Source organism: Hyperolius riggenbachi, chromosome 5 (genome assembly GCF_040937935.1).
Source record: "Hyperolius riggenbachi isolate aHypRig1 chromosome 5, aHypRig1.pri, whole genome shotgun sequence".
Classification (NCBI taxonomy): domain Eukaryota; kingdom Metazoa; phylum Chordata; class Amphibia; order Anura; family Hyperoliidae; genus Hyperolius; species Hyperolius riggenbachi.
In genome coordinates, this window is record NC_090650.1 from 58,606,131 (window position 1) to 58,623,972 (window position 17,842).

Here is a 17,842-nt window from a genome sequence, read left to right on the forward strand (position 1 = left end):
ACTTCTACAGAGCATCATGCAAAAGTCATTGTGAACCAGATCCCCTAGGACAGTGTTTCTCAAACCTGTCCTCGTGACACCCCAACGGTGCGTGTTTTGCAGGCAACCTCTCCTATGCACAGGTGGTGTGGGGGGGGGGGGGGGGTAATTAGTGTCTTAGCTACATGGAATCCACCTAGCTGAGACACTAATTACCTCACCTGTGCATAAGTGAGGTTGCCTGCAAAACATGCACCGTTGGGGAGTTACTAGGACAGGTTTGAGAAACGCTGCACTAGGATATTATAAGGGAACTCAAAGCAACTAACCCCCACTCCCCCCCGCCCCTTTACTAAAAAGAAAAAACAGTTATGCAAAAGAGGACTTTGCCTTTTTGCTGGTATGGTGCCACCATACCATGTGTGCCAGAATTTGCCAACACACAGGAAACCGCTTACAATTCAATGATTCATAAAAAATGAACGGGGTAACAAAAGAGAACTTCAAGACATAAGAGCAGGTAGCTCAGGCGTCAGGAAATACTTTCTGTAGTAAAAAGGCAAATTCTATTTGTATTTCTATAAGTATTTTTACAGTGGGAGTTACTTTGCATTCCCTGTAAAAACAGGAACGGAAAAGTCAATAAAAAGTAGGCATCACAGTCACTGTTGACATGCATATTGAGGCACCAGAAAGGCCATCTATGCTCTACAATAAACGCAACAGTTTCCATTTCAGACTTCACAGAATTCCACCGAGCGCCATTTGCATCTAAAACGGCCCTTCCTATATAACACAGTTAAACTGACTTTATGAGAAAGGAAAACTACATTACTACTGTGAGATATCTGTACCTCCTGTGTGGCTACTTCTCTTTACAATCTACCGGTATAGAAAGCAGATCCAAGCCCCTGTAGACTGTGGGCTCTCACGCCCTCTTCTGGGCCGGCCCAGCCATCCACGGTATCTTCACTCCAGTTTGCTCAGTCTTGCATGGCCGCGTGTGCGCACCCATCGTGGGGAGTTCTGCACCTGCGTGGTTAGAGGTGAGATATTTCAAAAGAAAAGCTTTGTGAGTCTACACCACTGTCTTGTGATGTGGTGCGGGGGTTACTTCTGGGATGTGTGACTGATGGTGATCCTCTGAATGCATGGAAACATGAAAATATACAATCCGTATATTTGTATAGCACTTTTCTCCTGTCGGACTTAAAGCACTCAAGAGCTGCAGCCACTGGGACGCTTCAGGAGGCCACCTTGCAGTGTTAGGGAGTCTTGCCTTGAACTCCTTACTGAATAGGTACTGACCCTAGCCAGGATTCAAACCCTGGTCGCCCATGTCAAAGGCAGAGCCCTTAACCAGTACACTATCCAGCCACTACATACAAATCACTAGACAACTGTAATACACCAGTATTAGGTTTTAATTAGACATGGCAAAACTGAAGTGAAAGTAGCAATGCTTAATTGCTTACGGACTCATTACCAAGTTCTGAATAGCTGCATTAGCATTTAACAAATACACAAAGTATGATCGTGTATGTTCATTAAGCACAAAAATCCACATTTTTCATTAGTCTGATCTTTTGCTCAGCAGATTTCAATTAGCAAAATATGTGCCAACAACAGGAAAGCCTTGATAGAAGTCACAGTGAATTAAAGTTTTCTTTTAACACGATCAAAACTTGAGGAAGAGGAGCCATGTGCTTACATGCTATGTCTGGTTATGTTGGCTTTTAATGTTCTTAAATTGAATAGGAACCGCATTTTTAAAAAATGAAGCAAATACTTACCTAAGGAGAGGGAAGGCTCTGGGTCATATAGAGCCTTCCGTCTCCTCTCTTGGTGCCCCTCTATCCTGTGCTGGCTCCCCCGTTTCAATCCCCCGCTGAAAGGGTATTTGGAAGTCTTCGGGAGCCGTGTCCTCCCAAAGACGTGCGGCTCCATACTGCACAGGCATGAGTGCGAGAGAGCGTGCTTGCACAGGCGCAGTACAGGGCCGCCCTTCTTCAGGAGCACTCGGGCTCCCTGAAGACTTCTGAAGCCTCCTTCGGCCGGGTAAAGCAGTATTTGACTAAATTAGTCAAATACTGCTACCGGGCGAGCCAGCACTGGAACGAGGGGCCCAGGAGAGGAGCGGGTAGGCTCTATAGGACCCAGAGCCTTCCTTCTCCTTGGGTAAGTATCTGTCTCATTTTTTTAAATGTGGTTCCCATTCACTTTAAACATATTTATGCTTCAAGTGGGACCCTGATCAACAATACACCGTACTTCCTTTACTGATTTTTCACCGACCTCTGAACCCCACCCTACAGATAGCATACTGGTTAAAGTGGACCTGAACTCAGAACTTCCTCTCTGTTCTAAAAGATAAACAGCACAATAACCTTTAAAGAAAGACATTTCCTTGTTACAAATTATAGAGCTCCTACACAGATTCTGCAGTGTGGTTACTTCCTGATATCACAGAAAGGGTTAACCTCCTGTGTTTACATATTAACTCACAACTACGCAGACTCTGAAGAGAGCTGACAGCTTAAATGACACTAGCTCATTAGTTGCAGATAAAGGAGAATTAGACAGGCTGTTTTCTATAAACAGACACAATGTGGATTTCTCTGTGTTTTCCTTCTCTCCTGTGCAAGAATTCAGGTCCAGGGTTCAAATCCCAGCGCAGGTCAGTAGGTAAAATAGTAAAGAGTCTTTGGGCAAAGCTCCCTAATGCTCCTGGTCACCCCTGGAAAGTGCCTTAAGCAGCTGAAAAAATAAAGCACTTTGAGTTCATCAGAAGAAAAACGCAATATAAAAGTCTTGTCTTGATAACATACGAATTTCAGTTTCATATACTGCCAGCCCCAAATCCTAACAGCAGCACTAGTTATCATCCCTTGAGCAGGCACTGAGTAATGGATTGGTGATGACTACTTATTGTAAAAACGAAACGTCTTTATTATATAACAAAGCTAGAATCCGTTATGTAAGTACATTGCATTATTGATCAGAGTTTTACTTATGGTACACTAACGCTTTAAATCACCCATTTGCACAAACCAGAGGTCCTTTTTCAACACCACTTTTACTGGAGTGTATACGTCACTCTGCTTGGAGTTCATGTGTGTACACATGCACACTGGCAGTGGATGGGGAACAATACTCTCTCCTGAAGTGAACCAACACTCTGGATGTTTCCGCGATCCATCAGGGCGACTGTATACACGCTACATTGCCACAGACGGGCCTGACCAGCCGCACTTCGCTGAGTTTAGACTAGTGCATGGGGCTTTAGATGATTGCATCTATGTCAGTACATTTGTAGCATTAAAAAAAAAAAAGTTAATTACTGTATGAGATATTCTTTTTATTTGCATTAACAGTAGGTTTTTTTGATGGATTAGCTTTTTGGATTGATTTCCTTCATTATATACTGAGCACACAGACTTAACTTCCACACATTGGGGTCGATTCATAAAGCATTACCGCATGTGGTAATGCAGAAAACAGCTGACTTCACCGAGCACTTAGCAAAATGTCTATTCATAAAAGCAGTCACCGCATGAAAAGCTTAAATTCCCGAGCAGTGAGGTAAATTAGCGACTTGTGCGGTAAATACCTCCACAAATGTCAGTAAATGTCAATTCATAAAGATCAGAGCAGGCGGTAATGCCGCTAAGAATACCGCAGTGTTCTCCCTAGGCCCTTTTAGCCGGGTGCTCCACCCAGCTAGTTTTGGTGAGCACCCGGCTGTCATCGGCTCACCTCCTCCTCTGCTGTAAGCAGAGTTGCTCATAGAAACACCAGCCCTGCATTCTCTCATCTCGCCCCGCCCAGCTACTTTTTCATGCCACCCGGCTGGAAAAAAATTCTGGGGAGAACACTGCACCGCCTGCTTTGAATAGGTGATAAGAGAGCGATAAGAGCAAAGTTAATGGAGACTCACAAGCAGAGATCTCCCCAGGCAGCAGCAGCAGCGAGAGGAACAATCAAGGCTTCCCGTGAATACCTTAGGCTGTGTTTAACCTCTTGGGTTCCTGCTTCTAAGATGTGTAAATGTGTAAAGTTTCTTGTGAAGTTCTTCTACACTGTGGCAATTAAATAGATTAAGAAAGACTAATAGACAGATACAGAGCATATTCAGGGCAAGCAGAGGCAGTATAACAAAAGATGCACATCTAAAGGGAAGTTGGGAGTGCCTCTTTTATTGTAACGCTGTCTCTGCACAGAGAACAGGAATGTAAAAAATGTTACTGACATGAAATGTTGATGAATTGGCACACAAAAGTCTAAAATAGCGAATGCGCTGTTTTCCCGACCAGATTTTTGTACTGCACATGCTTTTATGAATGATGGCCTTAATGTAAAAGTATGGGAGTTGAGTCCATATTTTCAGGATCTAAATAAGAGAACCAGTCTGAAAAGCTAATCATTTAAAGGACACCTGAACTGAGAGGGATATGGAGGCTGATGTTTTTTTTTTTCTTTTTAAATAATGCATATTGCCTGGCTGTCCTGCTGATCCTCTGCCTTTAATACTTTTAGCGAAAGACCATGAAAAAGCATGCAGAGCAGAGGTTTATGACTGAACAACCAAACAACAAAGAAAAGACATTCACCTAGAGAATAAGAAAATAAATCCAATAGCCCAAACTCCATAACAAGCAAAATATTTTTGAATGAACGTATTCTCAGCTAAACTCAATAAAAAAAAAACATATAAAAGGACAGGTCTGTAATCAATACAACATATCGTATTAAAGGAGTAAGGATAGACAATATAACATGAAGGTCACATCATAAAGTATGCTTATCACTCTGTTTACTAACCAGCCTATACACAGTCAAATATTGAATCAAAATAGTAAAAAATAAATCACTGCAAAATGCTCTGACAGATCAAATATCCACATACACATTATGGTATTGGAAATTGCTGTTCTGTGAAGGCCTGGCTTTACATCACAGGAGCCTATAGGCACAGAGCTCCTGGTACCTTAGACTTCTCCCTCCATGAACCTACAAACCCCCACCGAACTGTGTCGCAAGTGTGCTGGCTGGCCCTTCTCCCTTACTTCCCTTTCCTGGCGCTGGTGTCTACAGGTGCCATTCAGCATTAGGTAGCCAGAGGTTCTCTCAGTATTAGGTAGACAGAGGTTCTCTCAGTATTAGGTAGCCAGAGGTTCTCTCAGTATTAGGTAGCCAGAGGTTCTCTCAGTATTAGGTAGCTAGAGGTTCTCTCAGTATTAAGTAGCTATAGGTGACCCAAAGTATTAGGTAGCTAGAGGTTCTCTCAGTATTAGGTAGCCAGAGGTTCTCTCAGTATTAGGTAGCTAGAGGTTCTCTCAGCATTAGGTAGCCAGAGGTTCTCTCAGTATTAGGTAGCCAGAGGTTCTCTCAGTATTAGGTAGCTAGAGGTTCTCTCAGTATTAGGTAGCCAGAGGTTCTCTCAGTATTAGGTAGCCAGAGGTTCTCTCAGTATTAGGTAGCCAGAGGTTCTCTCAGTATTAGGTAGCTAGAGGTTCTCTCAGTATTAGGTAGCCAGAGGTTCTCTCAGTATTAGGTAGCTAGAGGTTGAAGGTATATCTCATCAGTTTACTGAACTAAAAATAAAAAGCCAAAACAGCCATACACAGGTCCTACTTACCTCCCGTGTAGTCTACTACTCAATCTCTTTCTCCTGTCCTGCATCCTATTTGTCCACTGTGATGAATGGAATTCACCGTCCTCCATTTTAAAAATGGCCATTACCCCATAACAGCTTCCTGGTCAGCACACTGTTAAACTGTAATATCACCTATTTGAGCCATAGCGAAACATGGACATTACCTTGCACATTCAGTTGTAATTGACAGCTGCTGATATATAACTGAGAGCAACTGGTATATTTCAGTTCTGACAAAATATTGTCAGAACTGGAAGGGATCACTGTAAGAAGAAAATGGTGAGCTTCTGAGAGGGACTGACAGTGAGGTTAGTATGTGATATTCATTTGCAGCTAAGTCATGTGTTTATTTTAAATAATTTTACTCGCTTCAGGTTCCCTTTAAGGTCCCTGATCACTTAGGCGCAATTAGTACCGCAATCACTGGAACTCTCGTTCGCGCCCATGTGACGTTGTATGATGTCACGTGTACCTGCCGACAGGAAGATGGATCAGGGAGCAATTATCATCAGGGGACGTCGCTGTATTATTATTATTAGTGATTTGTAAAGCGCCCAGATATTCAGTGGCGCTGTACACAGTAAGAAACAAACATTGGGTACATAACAAGTACACCAGTATACAAAATACAGAATCAATACAAAATTCCAAATTGGTAATTACAGTGACAAAAGTAATATGATGAATAAAATGTATAATGAAATCCAAGACACAAAAGGGAGAGAGAGCCCTGCCCTTGCAAGCTTACAATGTAAAGGAATGGGGAACAAGAGGTGGTGTAGTATACAATAATCATATCTAGTGGCAGTGTGTCTTAGGATGTGTATATATAGTAGGAGTGTAACTTTGCCTTAGGACAAAGGGGAAGTGGCCTAGAGCGTATTTTTGTTGAAAAAAGTGTTTTCAGAGAGCGTTTAAATGTTGGAGAGTGACGGATGTGTTGTCGAAGGGCATTCCAGAGGAGGGGTGAAGCACGTGCGGTTCATCTGTGATTCATTTTCCTGCGTCGTTAGGTGAGTATTCAGCTTCAAAGTTCCAGAGTGATTACACTAACAAGCTGGAAGAGCAAACGGTGGAATGCTGGGAGTTTTTCTTAGTCTGACAGGCTGACTATTCCCGTATGTGCTCCTCAGCCACTAAAACTCTGTCACAATGAGGCAAATTCATCATTTCTGGTCTTTATTTAAGAGGCCATCCGCACTTCCTATACTTGTTAAGCAGATGTCTCTTTTCCTGAGCCATGTTGGAGAATTGCAGCAATATCATTTACATACTTAACATTCAGACTTCAAATAATACTTGTGCTGAGCAGATGGCGGGCCTGCTGAAGGGGAAGTTTAAAACAGATATTATCTTTGTTATACTTAACTCATTTGCTGCCAGAGGAGTGACGCTTCCAGACAGATCTGGATGCAGCGAGGATAGTTTGCATATAAAAGTCAGCAGCACTTCAGATCTGATTGTGGGAACAGGTGCTAATATTCCAGTCTGTGGATTTATAGCGTGCCATTTGTCTTTTGAAGGTGTTTTTTTCTCCACTTCATTCTTCAGAAAGGCTGCTGCTCAGATCTGCCATAGATCTAAAAATAGTTCGGTGTTTGTGCAACGCTTTAAAGAGACTCCGTAACAAAAATTGCATCCTGTTTTTTATCATCCTACATGTTCCAAAAGCTATTCTAATGTGTTCTGGCTTACTGCAGCACTTTCTGCTATCACAGTCTCTGTAATAAATCAATGTATCTTTCCCCTGTCAGACTTGTCGGCCTGTGTCTGGAAGGCTGCCAAGTTCTTCAGTGTTGTGGTTCTGCTATGAACTCACCCTTTCTGGCCCCTCTATGCACACGGCCTGTGGGTTATTTAGATAAGAGAGAAGAGAGAAGCTGCTCTAATCAGCTGGATAAATCGTCCTCTGAGCTGGCTGGGCTTTCACATACTGAGGAATTACAAACAAGGGCAAAGCTGTTTGCAAGAAGAAAAGAGCAGCCTGAAACTTCAGTGCATGGGGGAAAGAAACACACAAATGATCTCTTGAGATTCAAAAGGAATGCTGTATACAGCCTGCTTATGTATGGATGTATTTTCTATGTATGGACATACTGTACATCAACCTACTTCCTGTTTTGGTGGCCATTTTGTTTGTTTACAAACAAACTTTTTAAAACTGTTTTTAACCACTTTTAATGCGGCGAGGAGCGGCGAAATTGTGACAGAGGGTAATAGGAGATGTCCCCTAACGCACTGGTATGTTTACTTTTGAGCGATTTTAACAATACAGATTCTCTTTAAGGTCACCCCCAGCTCGCTGATACTCCACTGTCTATAGATGCGGAATAAACACCCTAAACTATGACCACGTGTCATACAAGATTGTTGTAGACCTCTCCTGCAAATTATTGGCTGATTCATGGTCATGTGAGGATGGGGTCCTAGAGAGATCAGTTTATGGGTGTTTAACGTGTCCCTGAACTCGAAAACACTTTTGGGAACCAAAAGCTATTGGTCAGTTCCCCTCAGTTACAGATTGCTCAGCAAGCTCATGGCGAACCAGAACTCCCAGGAGTGTGTGGGACCAAAAAGCCCTCTTACGAAAATGCTAGGCACAGGGTTGGATTAACATAAGGCACTGTAGGCGCGTGCCTACAGCCGCCTGATGCTGGAAAGGCAGCTCACTTCCCTCCCTTCCCTATATAGAGGCCAGAGCATTAACCTCCCTGGCGGTTAATTTTTTTTGCCACTTGTTTTTTGTTTTTTTGTTTCATGTAAAGCTACCAGAGTGGTAGCTACATGAAACACCACTAGAGGGCGCATGTGTCCCTCTAGTGCGATCGTCGCCGGCATCAATAGCAAACAGGGGAACGCGTATATAACGCGCTCCCCTGTTTGGCTTCTCCTGTCGCCATGGCGACGGTCGGAATGACGTCATGGACGTCAGCCGACGTCCTGACGTCAGACGTCTCCGATCCAGCCCATAGCGCTGCCCGGAACTCATTGGTCCGGGCAGCGCAGGGCTCTGGCGGGGGGGGGGGCCCTCCTACGCCGCTGCGTGCGGGCGATCGCCGCAGAGCAGCGGCGATCGAACTGTACGCGCGACTAGCAAAGTGCTAGCTGCGCGTACAGCATTTTAAACTGAGCAAATCGCCCCACCAGGGGCTGAGATATCTTCCTGCGCGGCATAGCCCGAGCTCAGCTCGGGCTTACCGCCAGGAAGGTTAATGAGAGGTTACTCACCAGGTCTCCGCATTCCACTGATGAGATCTCCCTTCAGTCAGGGGCACCTTCAACTACTCAATACTGATGTTCTTCCAGCTACCTAAAACTAAGGGGCACCTCTAGCTACCTACACTGGGTAGGGGAAGTAGGAGAGAAGTGACAACTGTACTAGCCAGAACTTGGTGCAGTTCGGCAGTTGTTTGTAGGTCCATGGAGGGCGAAGTTTAAGGTGCCAGGAAATCTGTGCCTATAGGCTCCGGTAATGTAAATCCAGGCCTGGCAATGCAAAACAGAAATGTGCCTTCTAAAACAGAAGGTATTTGCGATTATTCAAATTTGAGTGACATATGAGGTGTCCCACGATGCATCACTGCTGAATACTGCTGAACTGCAACTCATCTTTTTGTTGTTCTTGATGGTTAAACACTCCTCCAGAACCGCTGGATTGCAATGATGTGTCAGCTTGTTTATATTACTGAGCTAAACTAATATAAACAAGCTGACCATCATTGCATTGCAAACCTACTGATCAGTAGGAATTTAGCCAAGCAACAAGCTCTTTAGCTCTGGACAGTCAGCGCTTTTGTTTACATCTCCAGGTGCCCAATCAAAGACTTTGTATACCTCTGAATGGCCACTTATCTTTCTGAAAAGCAGATTGTTGATCAGCAAAGGATAGGTTGCGGTTATCTGACTGTTTGCAGAAGCTTTTTCCTGCATATGAACTTACTAACACAGGCAGGTAATTTGGGCGCCCATTGAAACTATCAGTATAAGTATGAAATTTGGGCACCCGTATTGTCTGATAAATAGTGGGCGGGGCCACCTGCAATGAAAAAGGTGGCTACAATTATTTAAAGCTGCATTTTTTATTGTGGGGCGGCTCCAGTGCTCGCTATTTATCGGAGGCAACGGGCGCCCAAATTTCATACTTATACCGATAGCTTTAATGGGTGGGCGTCCATGGGGAGGGTTTTAAATTAGGCATGGGCGGAGTCTTAATGTTAGGCAACGAGGGGTTAAGTATTGATGGGGTGGGTTTTAAAGTTAGGTGTGGGGGTGTGTCTTAAGGTTAAGCATGGGGGATGGGTTAAGGTTAGGCGTCTATGGAGAGGGTTATAAAGTTAGGCATCGGGGGTTAAGGTTAGGTGGGGGGGTGTTAAGGCCAGCTGTGGTGGGGGATGGGTTAAGATTAGCCGTAGGTAGTTGATTAAGATTAGGCATTGATAGAGGGAGGGTTCAGTGTGACAATAGTGTTAGGTTTAGTTTATAGATATTTCACTATCGTAATTTAACAATGTAGAATATTGGTAAATTAACTGATATTGTACTTGCCGAAATTGGCCGCCCAAATTTCCCAGCGCTGCTTTTCATGCAGGCCTAACACCTAACAGTTTTATCAGCGAATGCAATTAAAATATAAATATAGTGTATTTACTATCACGCTAGTTTTAAAAGTTTGTACACATTCAGAATCGGCAATCATCAAAACATGTCTAATGAGAGCGCTGTGCTATGAGATGACACAGTCGCCTTAAGATTTAATGCCTTTGAAAATATAACACATTTGGGATTTATTGCTTGCTACTCATTTGGGGGGCCACAGATCTTTGAAGATGTGGGTTTGGAGCTGCCAGTTCCTCGTGTAATCATATATTTGTGTGCCTCCGAGTCCTGCAATACTTTATCTGAGAGTCACAATGCCCTTCAGAGAATTACTCTCAATCTGTGCTTGTGTACGGCACAGGGGGCAGCGCAAAAAGTCATGCGTTCCCTCTGAATTCATACACCTGCTACCCGTCGCTGCGTGCTTTTTAATAATACAAATAAAAAGTGTTCCTGTTCCTCTTGACAACCTCCAAATGGAGGCTGGAAACTTATTCAAGGACATCTCCTGAGCTATTGAACTACATGCTTGTAATTTTGATGCACAATGGCTCCAATTCAATTCCCTGCTCTCAATCTATCATATAATTATATATCTTCAATTAGACCCGGCGCTGCTTTGCAAATGCTCCGCTGACATTGTGCGCTTTTTAGAGATTCGTGTAATCTGTGTTTACGCAGAAAACTTTTAAAGCCTGCGACACAGCAAGTGGTTAAGAAAGGACTTCTGAAAGGCCTTCAAAAGATTTAGAAGAGGCGCTGGGTAGAAAGGAGTCCTGCTGCTCCTTAATTGAACCTTAGATATAACAGACGTGCGACGTGCATGCTTGTAAAATGCGAGGCACGGTGTAATATTAAAAAACAAAGTTTAAGTAAGCAGAGATGCTTTTTTTCGCACTGAAAAACCTAAAGTGGTATGAAACGCACCATTTCTTCTTTGCTCTAAAAGATTCTTTACAGCAAAAAAAGGTACTACCAGCAAGAAACACTGATAGCAGAACTGCATTCACACAGTTAAACACAGTACTTTCTTCTTCAGTGGGAAGCTTAGTCTGTTGCCGAACTTGAGGAACTGATTGCAAAAGTAGCTGATAAGAAAACAAACAATATAATATAAACACTGCTAGCAGTGCCTCAGCTGAATACAAGCCAAAAGATTTCACAGGTAAAGACATACTCACTGGGTACATTATAATATAGAAATACAGCAGCTATGCAATAAATTACAATGGCCAACAATAACAAAAGCAAATATGTTAACTATATGGGTAAGAAAGAAGTAGAAAAACACGTTTTTATTTAATTGTATGTCAGAGATTAATCCCCCTTTAAAGAGGAACTGTCACGAAAATCTTAAAATTTGAAACACATACAAATAAGAAGTACGCTTCTTCCTGAGTAAAATGAGCCGTAAATTACTTTTTTCCTTTGTTGCTGGCATTTACAGTAAGTAGTAGAAATCTGACATTACCGACAGGTTTTGGGCTAGTCCATCTCTCCATAGGGGATTCTCAGCATGGCCTTTATTCTTTATAAAGACATTCCCTGAAATAGATTTATACAAAAATGCTGGCCAGCCTCCCTGCTCAACGTGCACTTTTTTGGCAGTTGGATGGAGCAACTGCCATTCACTAAGTGCATTTTGAAAATAAAGAAATCCTTGTGAACCCCTATGAGGCGATGGGCTAGTCCAAAACCTGTCGGTTCTGTCACATTTCTACTACCTACTGTAAGTGGCAGCAACATAGGAGAAAAGTAATTTATGGCTCATTTTACTCTGGAAGAAACGTACTTCTTAATTGTATATGTTTACATTTTAAAATTTTTGCGACAGAGGTCCTTTAAGGACATGTTTTTATTTGCTGCTTAAAGGGAAGGTTCAAGCAAAATAAAAAAATGAGTTTCACTTACCTGGGGCTTCTCCCAGCCCCATGCAGCCATCCTGTGCCCTCGTAGTCACTCACTGCTGCTCCAGTCCCCCCCTGGCAGCTTGGCGACCTCAGAGGTCGGCGGGACGCATTGCGTACATTTTTACGCATTCCCGCTAGTGCAGGAACATTAACACATGCATTTTTACGCGTTACTGGTTCAATGCGTACATTTTTACGCAATGAACCAGTAATGCGTAAAAATGTATGTGTTAATGTTCCTGCACTAGCGGGAATGCGTAAAAATGTACGCAATGCGTCCCGCCGACCTCCGAGGTCGCCAAGCTGCCAGGGGGGGACTGGAGCAGCAGTGAGTGACTACGAGGGCACAGGATGGCTGCATGGGGCTGGGAGAAGCCCCAGGTAAGTGAAACTCATTTTTTTATTTTGCTTGGACATTTCCTTTAATATCTGATAAGGTTCATGGTAAAGGGAGCCTGAAGCGATAGGTATATGGAGGCTGCCATATTTATTTCCTTTTAAACAAACACGGTTGCCTGGCAGTCCTGCTGATCTCTTTAGCTGCTGTAATGTCTGAATCACACACCTGAAACAAGCATGCAGCTAATTTAGTCAGATTTTTTCCAGAAACATCTGATCTGCATGCTTTTTCAGGGTCCATGGCTAAACATATTAAAGGAGAACTGTAGTGAGAGGTATATGGAGGCTGCCATATTTATTTCCTTTTTAGCAATACCAGTTGCCTGGCTATTCAGCTAATCCTTTGCCTCTAATACTTTCAGCCATAAACCCTGAACAAGCATACAGCAGATCAGGTGTTTCAAATTAAACAGATATGACAAGATTAGCTGCATGCTTGTTTCTGGTCTAATTCAGACACTTCTTCAGCCAAATAGGACCAGCAGGGCTGCCAGGCAACTGGTATTGTTTAGAAGGAAATAAATATGGCAGCCTCCATATACCTCTCACTACAGTTCTCCTTTAAAGTAAACCGAGCACCTTTTTAGCACTCGGGACATTTCTACAGACATGTCCACTGAAATCTCAGGAAGCTAATTGTTTTATTGAGCTAATTACCCAGAAGTAAACTATACCTTTTCATCAACAAAAGGGGGTGGGTAATTAGGACTGTTTGACACACACAATGGCGTCCATTCACCAGAGGTTACCAACCTATTTATCTCTTGGGAGGTAATTTACCTCCTGTGATATCTCCAAATAGCAATTCTCCAGAAGTATAGGGGAAAATATCGACAGAGAGAAATGCAAGAGATAAATGTGAGATAAGTATGAGATAAATAAGTGATAGTTAGTAGTTAGTTTTTCTCCAAATCACAATTCACCAGTGAAGAAAGGGGGTGTGGCCATTCGTTATTTTTTCATCTCTTTATCCCCTGAATGAACCTGGAGATATCGTGGTTTTCACACAGCAGCTGCTGCTGTGGAAGATGGAGCCTTTTGAGCTTACTCCGTTAGGCCTGGTGCACACCAAAAACCGCTAGCAGATCCGCAAAATGCTAGCAGATTTTGAAACGCTTTTTCTTTTTTTTCTGTAGCGTTTCAGCTAGCATTTTGCGGTTTTGTAAAGCGTTTTTGATGTAGTAGATTTCATGTATTGTTACAGTAAAGCTGTTACTGAACAGCTACTGTAACAAAAACCGCCTGGCAAACCGCTCTGAAGTGCCGTTTTTCAGAGCGCTTTGCGTTTTTCCTATACTTAACATTGAGGCAGAAACGCCTCCGCAATCCAAAATCTGCAGCAGCCCGGGAGTATGCGTTTCTGAAAAACGCCTCCCGCTCTGGTGTGCACCAGCCCATTGAAATACATTACCCAAGCGTATCCGCAGCCGCAAGCGGATCGCAAAACGCAGCCGAACCGCTCTGGTGTGCACTAGGCCTTAAAGCTTGCTTCTATTATGAGGAGACGAAGGCGCAGGAGGAGGGTCTGTTTAATCGCCATGGCCGGATTTCTGGCAAGGCCACATAGGCCATGGCCTAGGGCACCAGATAAACAAGGGGCGGCCTGCAGACAGTGGGCATTATTTACAAGTGTCCAAACAAATGAAAGTGGTCAGGATAACTGCACTATTAGTACCAGCTGGCATCTGCCTGTGCTGTGTTACAGGCAGCTGCAGTCCGTTAACCAAACGTTTGTGAACAGTGTGTGACTAGCAAAAAGCCAGACCTTGTCCAATGACATAGCAGCAGCTGCAGGCAGTTACAGAAGGCCGGTTCTCACGTACTTGGTGTGGGGGATGAAAGGACCAGGGGCAGCACCAGCAAATAGTACAGAATACAGAAGGCAGCGTCTCACAGTACCCATTTCTTAATTATTAATTGGCCAGCGCTGTTACCCTGGAGACAGCAGTGGGTACAGGACTCACTTTTACGTGTTGCTGACCCCACCCAATGTCCAATTGTGAGCCACTTTTGACTATGTGTGTGTGGTGGAAGGCTCCCAGCACGCCCATCACCTGTAGATCGCTTGATTGACCAGTTCCCCCGTGTGACGTGATTGATTCACTTCACGTTGCCATGGAGACCTCGGCACTAGCCGCAATAGTGGATACCATCGGCCTAAAAAGTTTGGGTGAGTGTGGAGAGAGGTGGTAGGATACGGTTTCGGTTGGGGCGGCTGGTAATAGTCGGCCTTGGGCGGTAAGAAGTACAAATCCGGCCCTGTTAATCGCCCCTCGTATTTTTCATGAGAGAACAGTTCTTGATAATTTTACTAAGACAGAGGTGGTGAAGAAGTTCAGACTCACTCGTGATATGATTTATGATATGATCCGGCAGTAAAAGGCGGGAATACTCTGGTCACGTAGTGGTAAAACTCCGCCTCCTACCCACAATGCTTCACTTTCAAGCTTACAGAGAGGAAAAGTATCCCATGTAAATCATTAATACCGATTACCTAACTCTCTGCTTTCTCACACTTTCCTCATGCATATCTCTCCATTATCCCCTGCTATCGAACATTTTTCTCTCTGTCCTCTCACACTGGTGAATTGACTCCAGAGTGTTAAAATACCTCATGAGATAAACTACCTACCTTTTTTCTCTTAGTAAATCCTCTCTGGTGAATTGACGCCAATGTCTTTGAAGAAACAGTCCTAATTACCCACCCCCTTTGTTGATGAAAAGGTATTGTTTTCTTCTGGGTAATTAGCTCAATAAAACAATTAGCTTCTTGAGATCTCTGAGGACGGTCAGGCTGCTGAAACAGGCTAATAAAACTACTTTGATTGTAAAATACAAGGTAAAATAAAAGTTTATTTTAATAATGAAACAGATTGTGGGCATGCATTTTCATGTGCTATAGGAATGTCCTGAGTGCTAAAAAGGTGCTCAGTTCACTTTAAAGGCAAACACAGGGAACTTGGGAATCCCTGTGACCTACTTCCTGTCCAGCAGGGAGTACGTCACATGGTGGTGGGGGGGGGGGTCACTATACATATGACCTTGTCGGCCTACTCTATCACAGGGTCATATGAATTAAGTTTTTTGCCGTACAATGTGATAGGGGCTCAGCATCGTAACGCAATGGTCAGGTGTATGACCGGCCATAAAGGCTACTCTGAAAATGTGTGTTCAGACCTTTAGAAGAACAAAATGGGCAGCACGGTGGCGTAGTGGTTAGCGCTTTTGCCTTGCAGCGCTGGGTCCCCGGTTCGAGTCTCAGCTAGGACAACATCTGCAAGGAGTTTGTATTTTATCCCCGTGTCTGCGTGGGTTTCCTCCCACATCCCGAAAACATACAGATAGGTTGATTGGCTTCCCCCTTAAATTGGCCCTAGACTACAATACATACACTACACAATATAGACATAGGACTATGGTAGGCGGAGCAGTGCTTTTCAGCGCTGCTAGATTTGGGCGCAGCCGGCGCCTCCATAGACTTCAATAGGAATCATTCCTATTGAAGCGCTCAGTGAGTAACGTCGGCTCCGTCAGAAGACAGAGCCGAAGTTGCTTAAAAACATAATAATTCGGCCTCCAGCAATCGCTGGAAGCCGAATTATTTCATTCCCCCACTATCCATGTCGGCCTGGAGGGGGAATAGTAATTAAATCGGCCCGGACTTGTGCAGAAGCAGGATCAGCTATATACCGCTGTATCCTGCGCCCAAGTCTACCGGCGCCGATTTCAAATGTACGCTATGGTAGGGATTAGATTGTGAGCTCCTCTGAGGGACAGTTAGTGACAAGACTATATCCTATGTACAGTGCTGCGGAGGATGTCTGCACTATATAAATACTAAATAATAATAACAAAACTAATTGTAGACAGATCTTTTATTGTTGAGTAATATAACGCCAGAGGCCATATGAATAGGGAATTTCTGCCTTTTTGTAAATAGACTCCTAGGTTTTTTTTTAGACGGTAAAGTTGTGCAATCAGTATTGGCCACATTGCGCACACCTGACTATTTAGAGACAGGGGGGAGTGTAATAGGTTTCCCAAGCTATCCTTTGAAGTAATGTGTTAGTTTTTACACTGCGGCTGGGATGTGTAACTTTGTGTGATAGCTCGTATTTCATCAGGTCCGGAGCCCCTAAATTGCTACCAGAAGAGAGACTCACGTGCGTTACAATCTCTGATAGCTTCCATTGCTGTAATTACTCTCTGCAATGTGATGAACTGTGTTTATTCAGGTGTAGAAGACGCCTTTGTTGCTTGTTTTAAAGCATATCATGTTTTGTAGTCATGAAATGAAATTACTTATCTTTTTTTCATGAACTGACTGGAAATAACCAATGAAATGACTTCCTCCTCCTTTCAGAGCAACACCCTTCAGCTAGGTCCTTCTGTAGGCGATTGTAACAATGATGTATATGGGATAAAACTATGACATTTCTGTGCACCTAAGTCTTCTCATAGTGATAAAGTAAGGAACAGTGAGAACCTGTCAGATTTTTATTTTTCTGCCCTCATTCAGAAGTTTTTCCCTTCCATTCTGTGGGGGTTACCTGAATCGGCGCCACAGAACATGAGTAAAAGTGGTAAAGCTGAGATGCAAAAAATACCCAGAAAACTCAAGGGTTTTACGTGTTCTCTGTTTAAAAGTAAAGTTTTGAAGATATCCCTGAGGTCCCTTTTACACTAGGCCTCTTTGTTTGTGTTGTAACACAACAGCAAGGAAAGTCTGTGGGGCCTAGCACACTTACCCGTCGGGTTGCATCCGGAGTATCCCTATGCGCCGCCAATCCGTCGCAAAGTCAACAGCACCATACCATCAGGCTTCAGCAATGGAAGTAATGTATATTAGTGGGTGATGCATAAAACATAGTGGCGGTGCTCATGCGTAGAATGACGGGAATATGACGGAGACCTGGTAACCTAAGTGATGTACTTCCTGGTAGTACATCACGAACGGGGGGCGACACTATGAATATGACCGTGTTGACGTACTCTGCCGCAGAGTCATATGAATGTTGTTTTTTAACGCTGCGATGGAGGCGAACCATTGCACTGCAATGCTATGGCCAGGTGTAGTAAAAACCCCCAAATACTTTCAAAGTAGCATCCACCCCCACTGGTTATCTGGATATTGCGATGGTTTTGCCTACAACATCCTCATACCGCGAAAGGTGCATACACACACATCCAATTTTGATTGGCCAATCATTGTCCAATTTTACCACCTCCATGTAATACCGTATTAGGGCCAACATGCATGAATACTATGAACAGATTGTGTAGGTAAGCTCACATACTACAT

General features: G+C 43.6%; 1 protein-coding gene across 25 annotated transcripts in view; it reads left to right on the forward strand.

Annotated features, from left to right (window-relative positions):
* The window catches only part of PARD3 (par-3 family cell polarity regulator), a 771,876-nt gene that overhangs the window by 728,870 nt on the left and 25,164 nt on the right, over positions 1-17,842 (forward strand). The gene's annotated exons all lie outside the window — the stretch shown is intronic.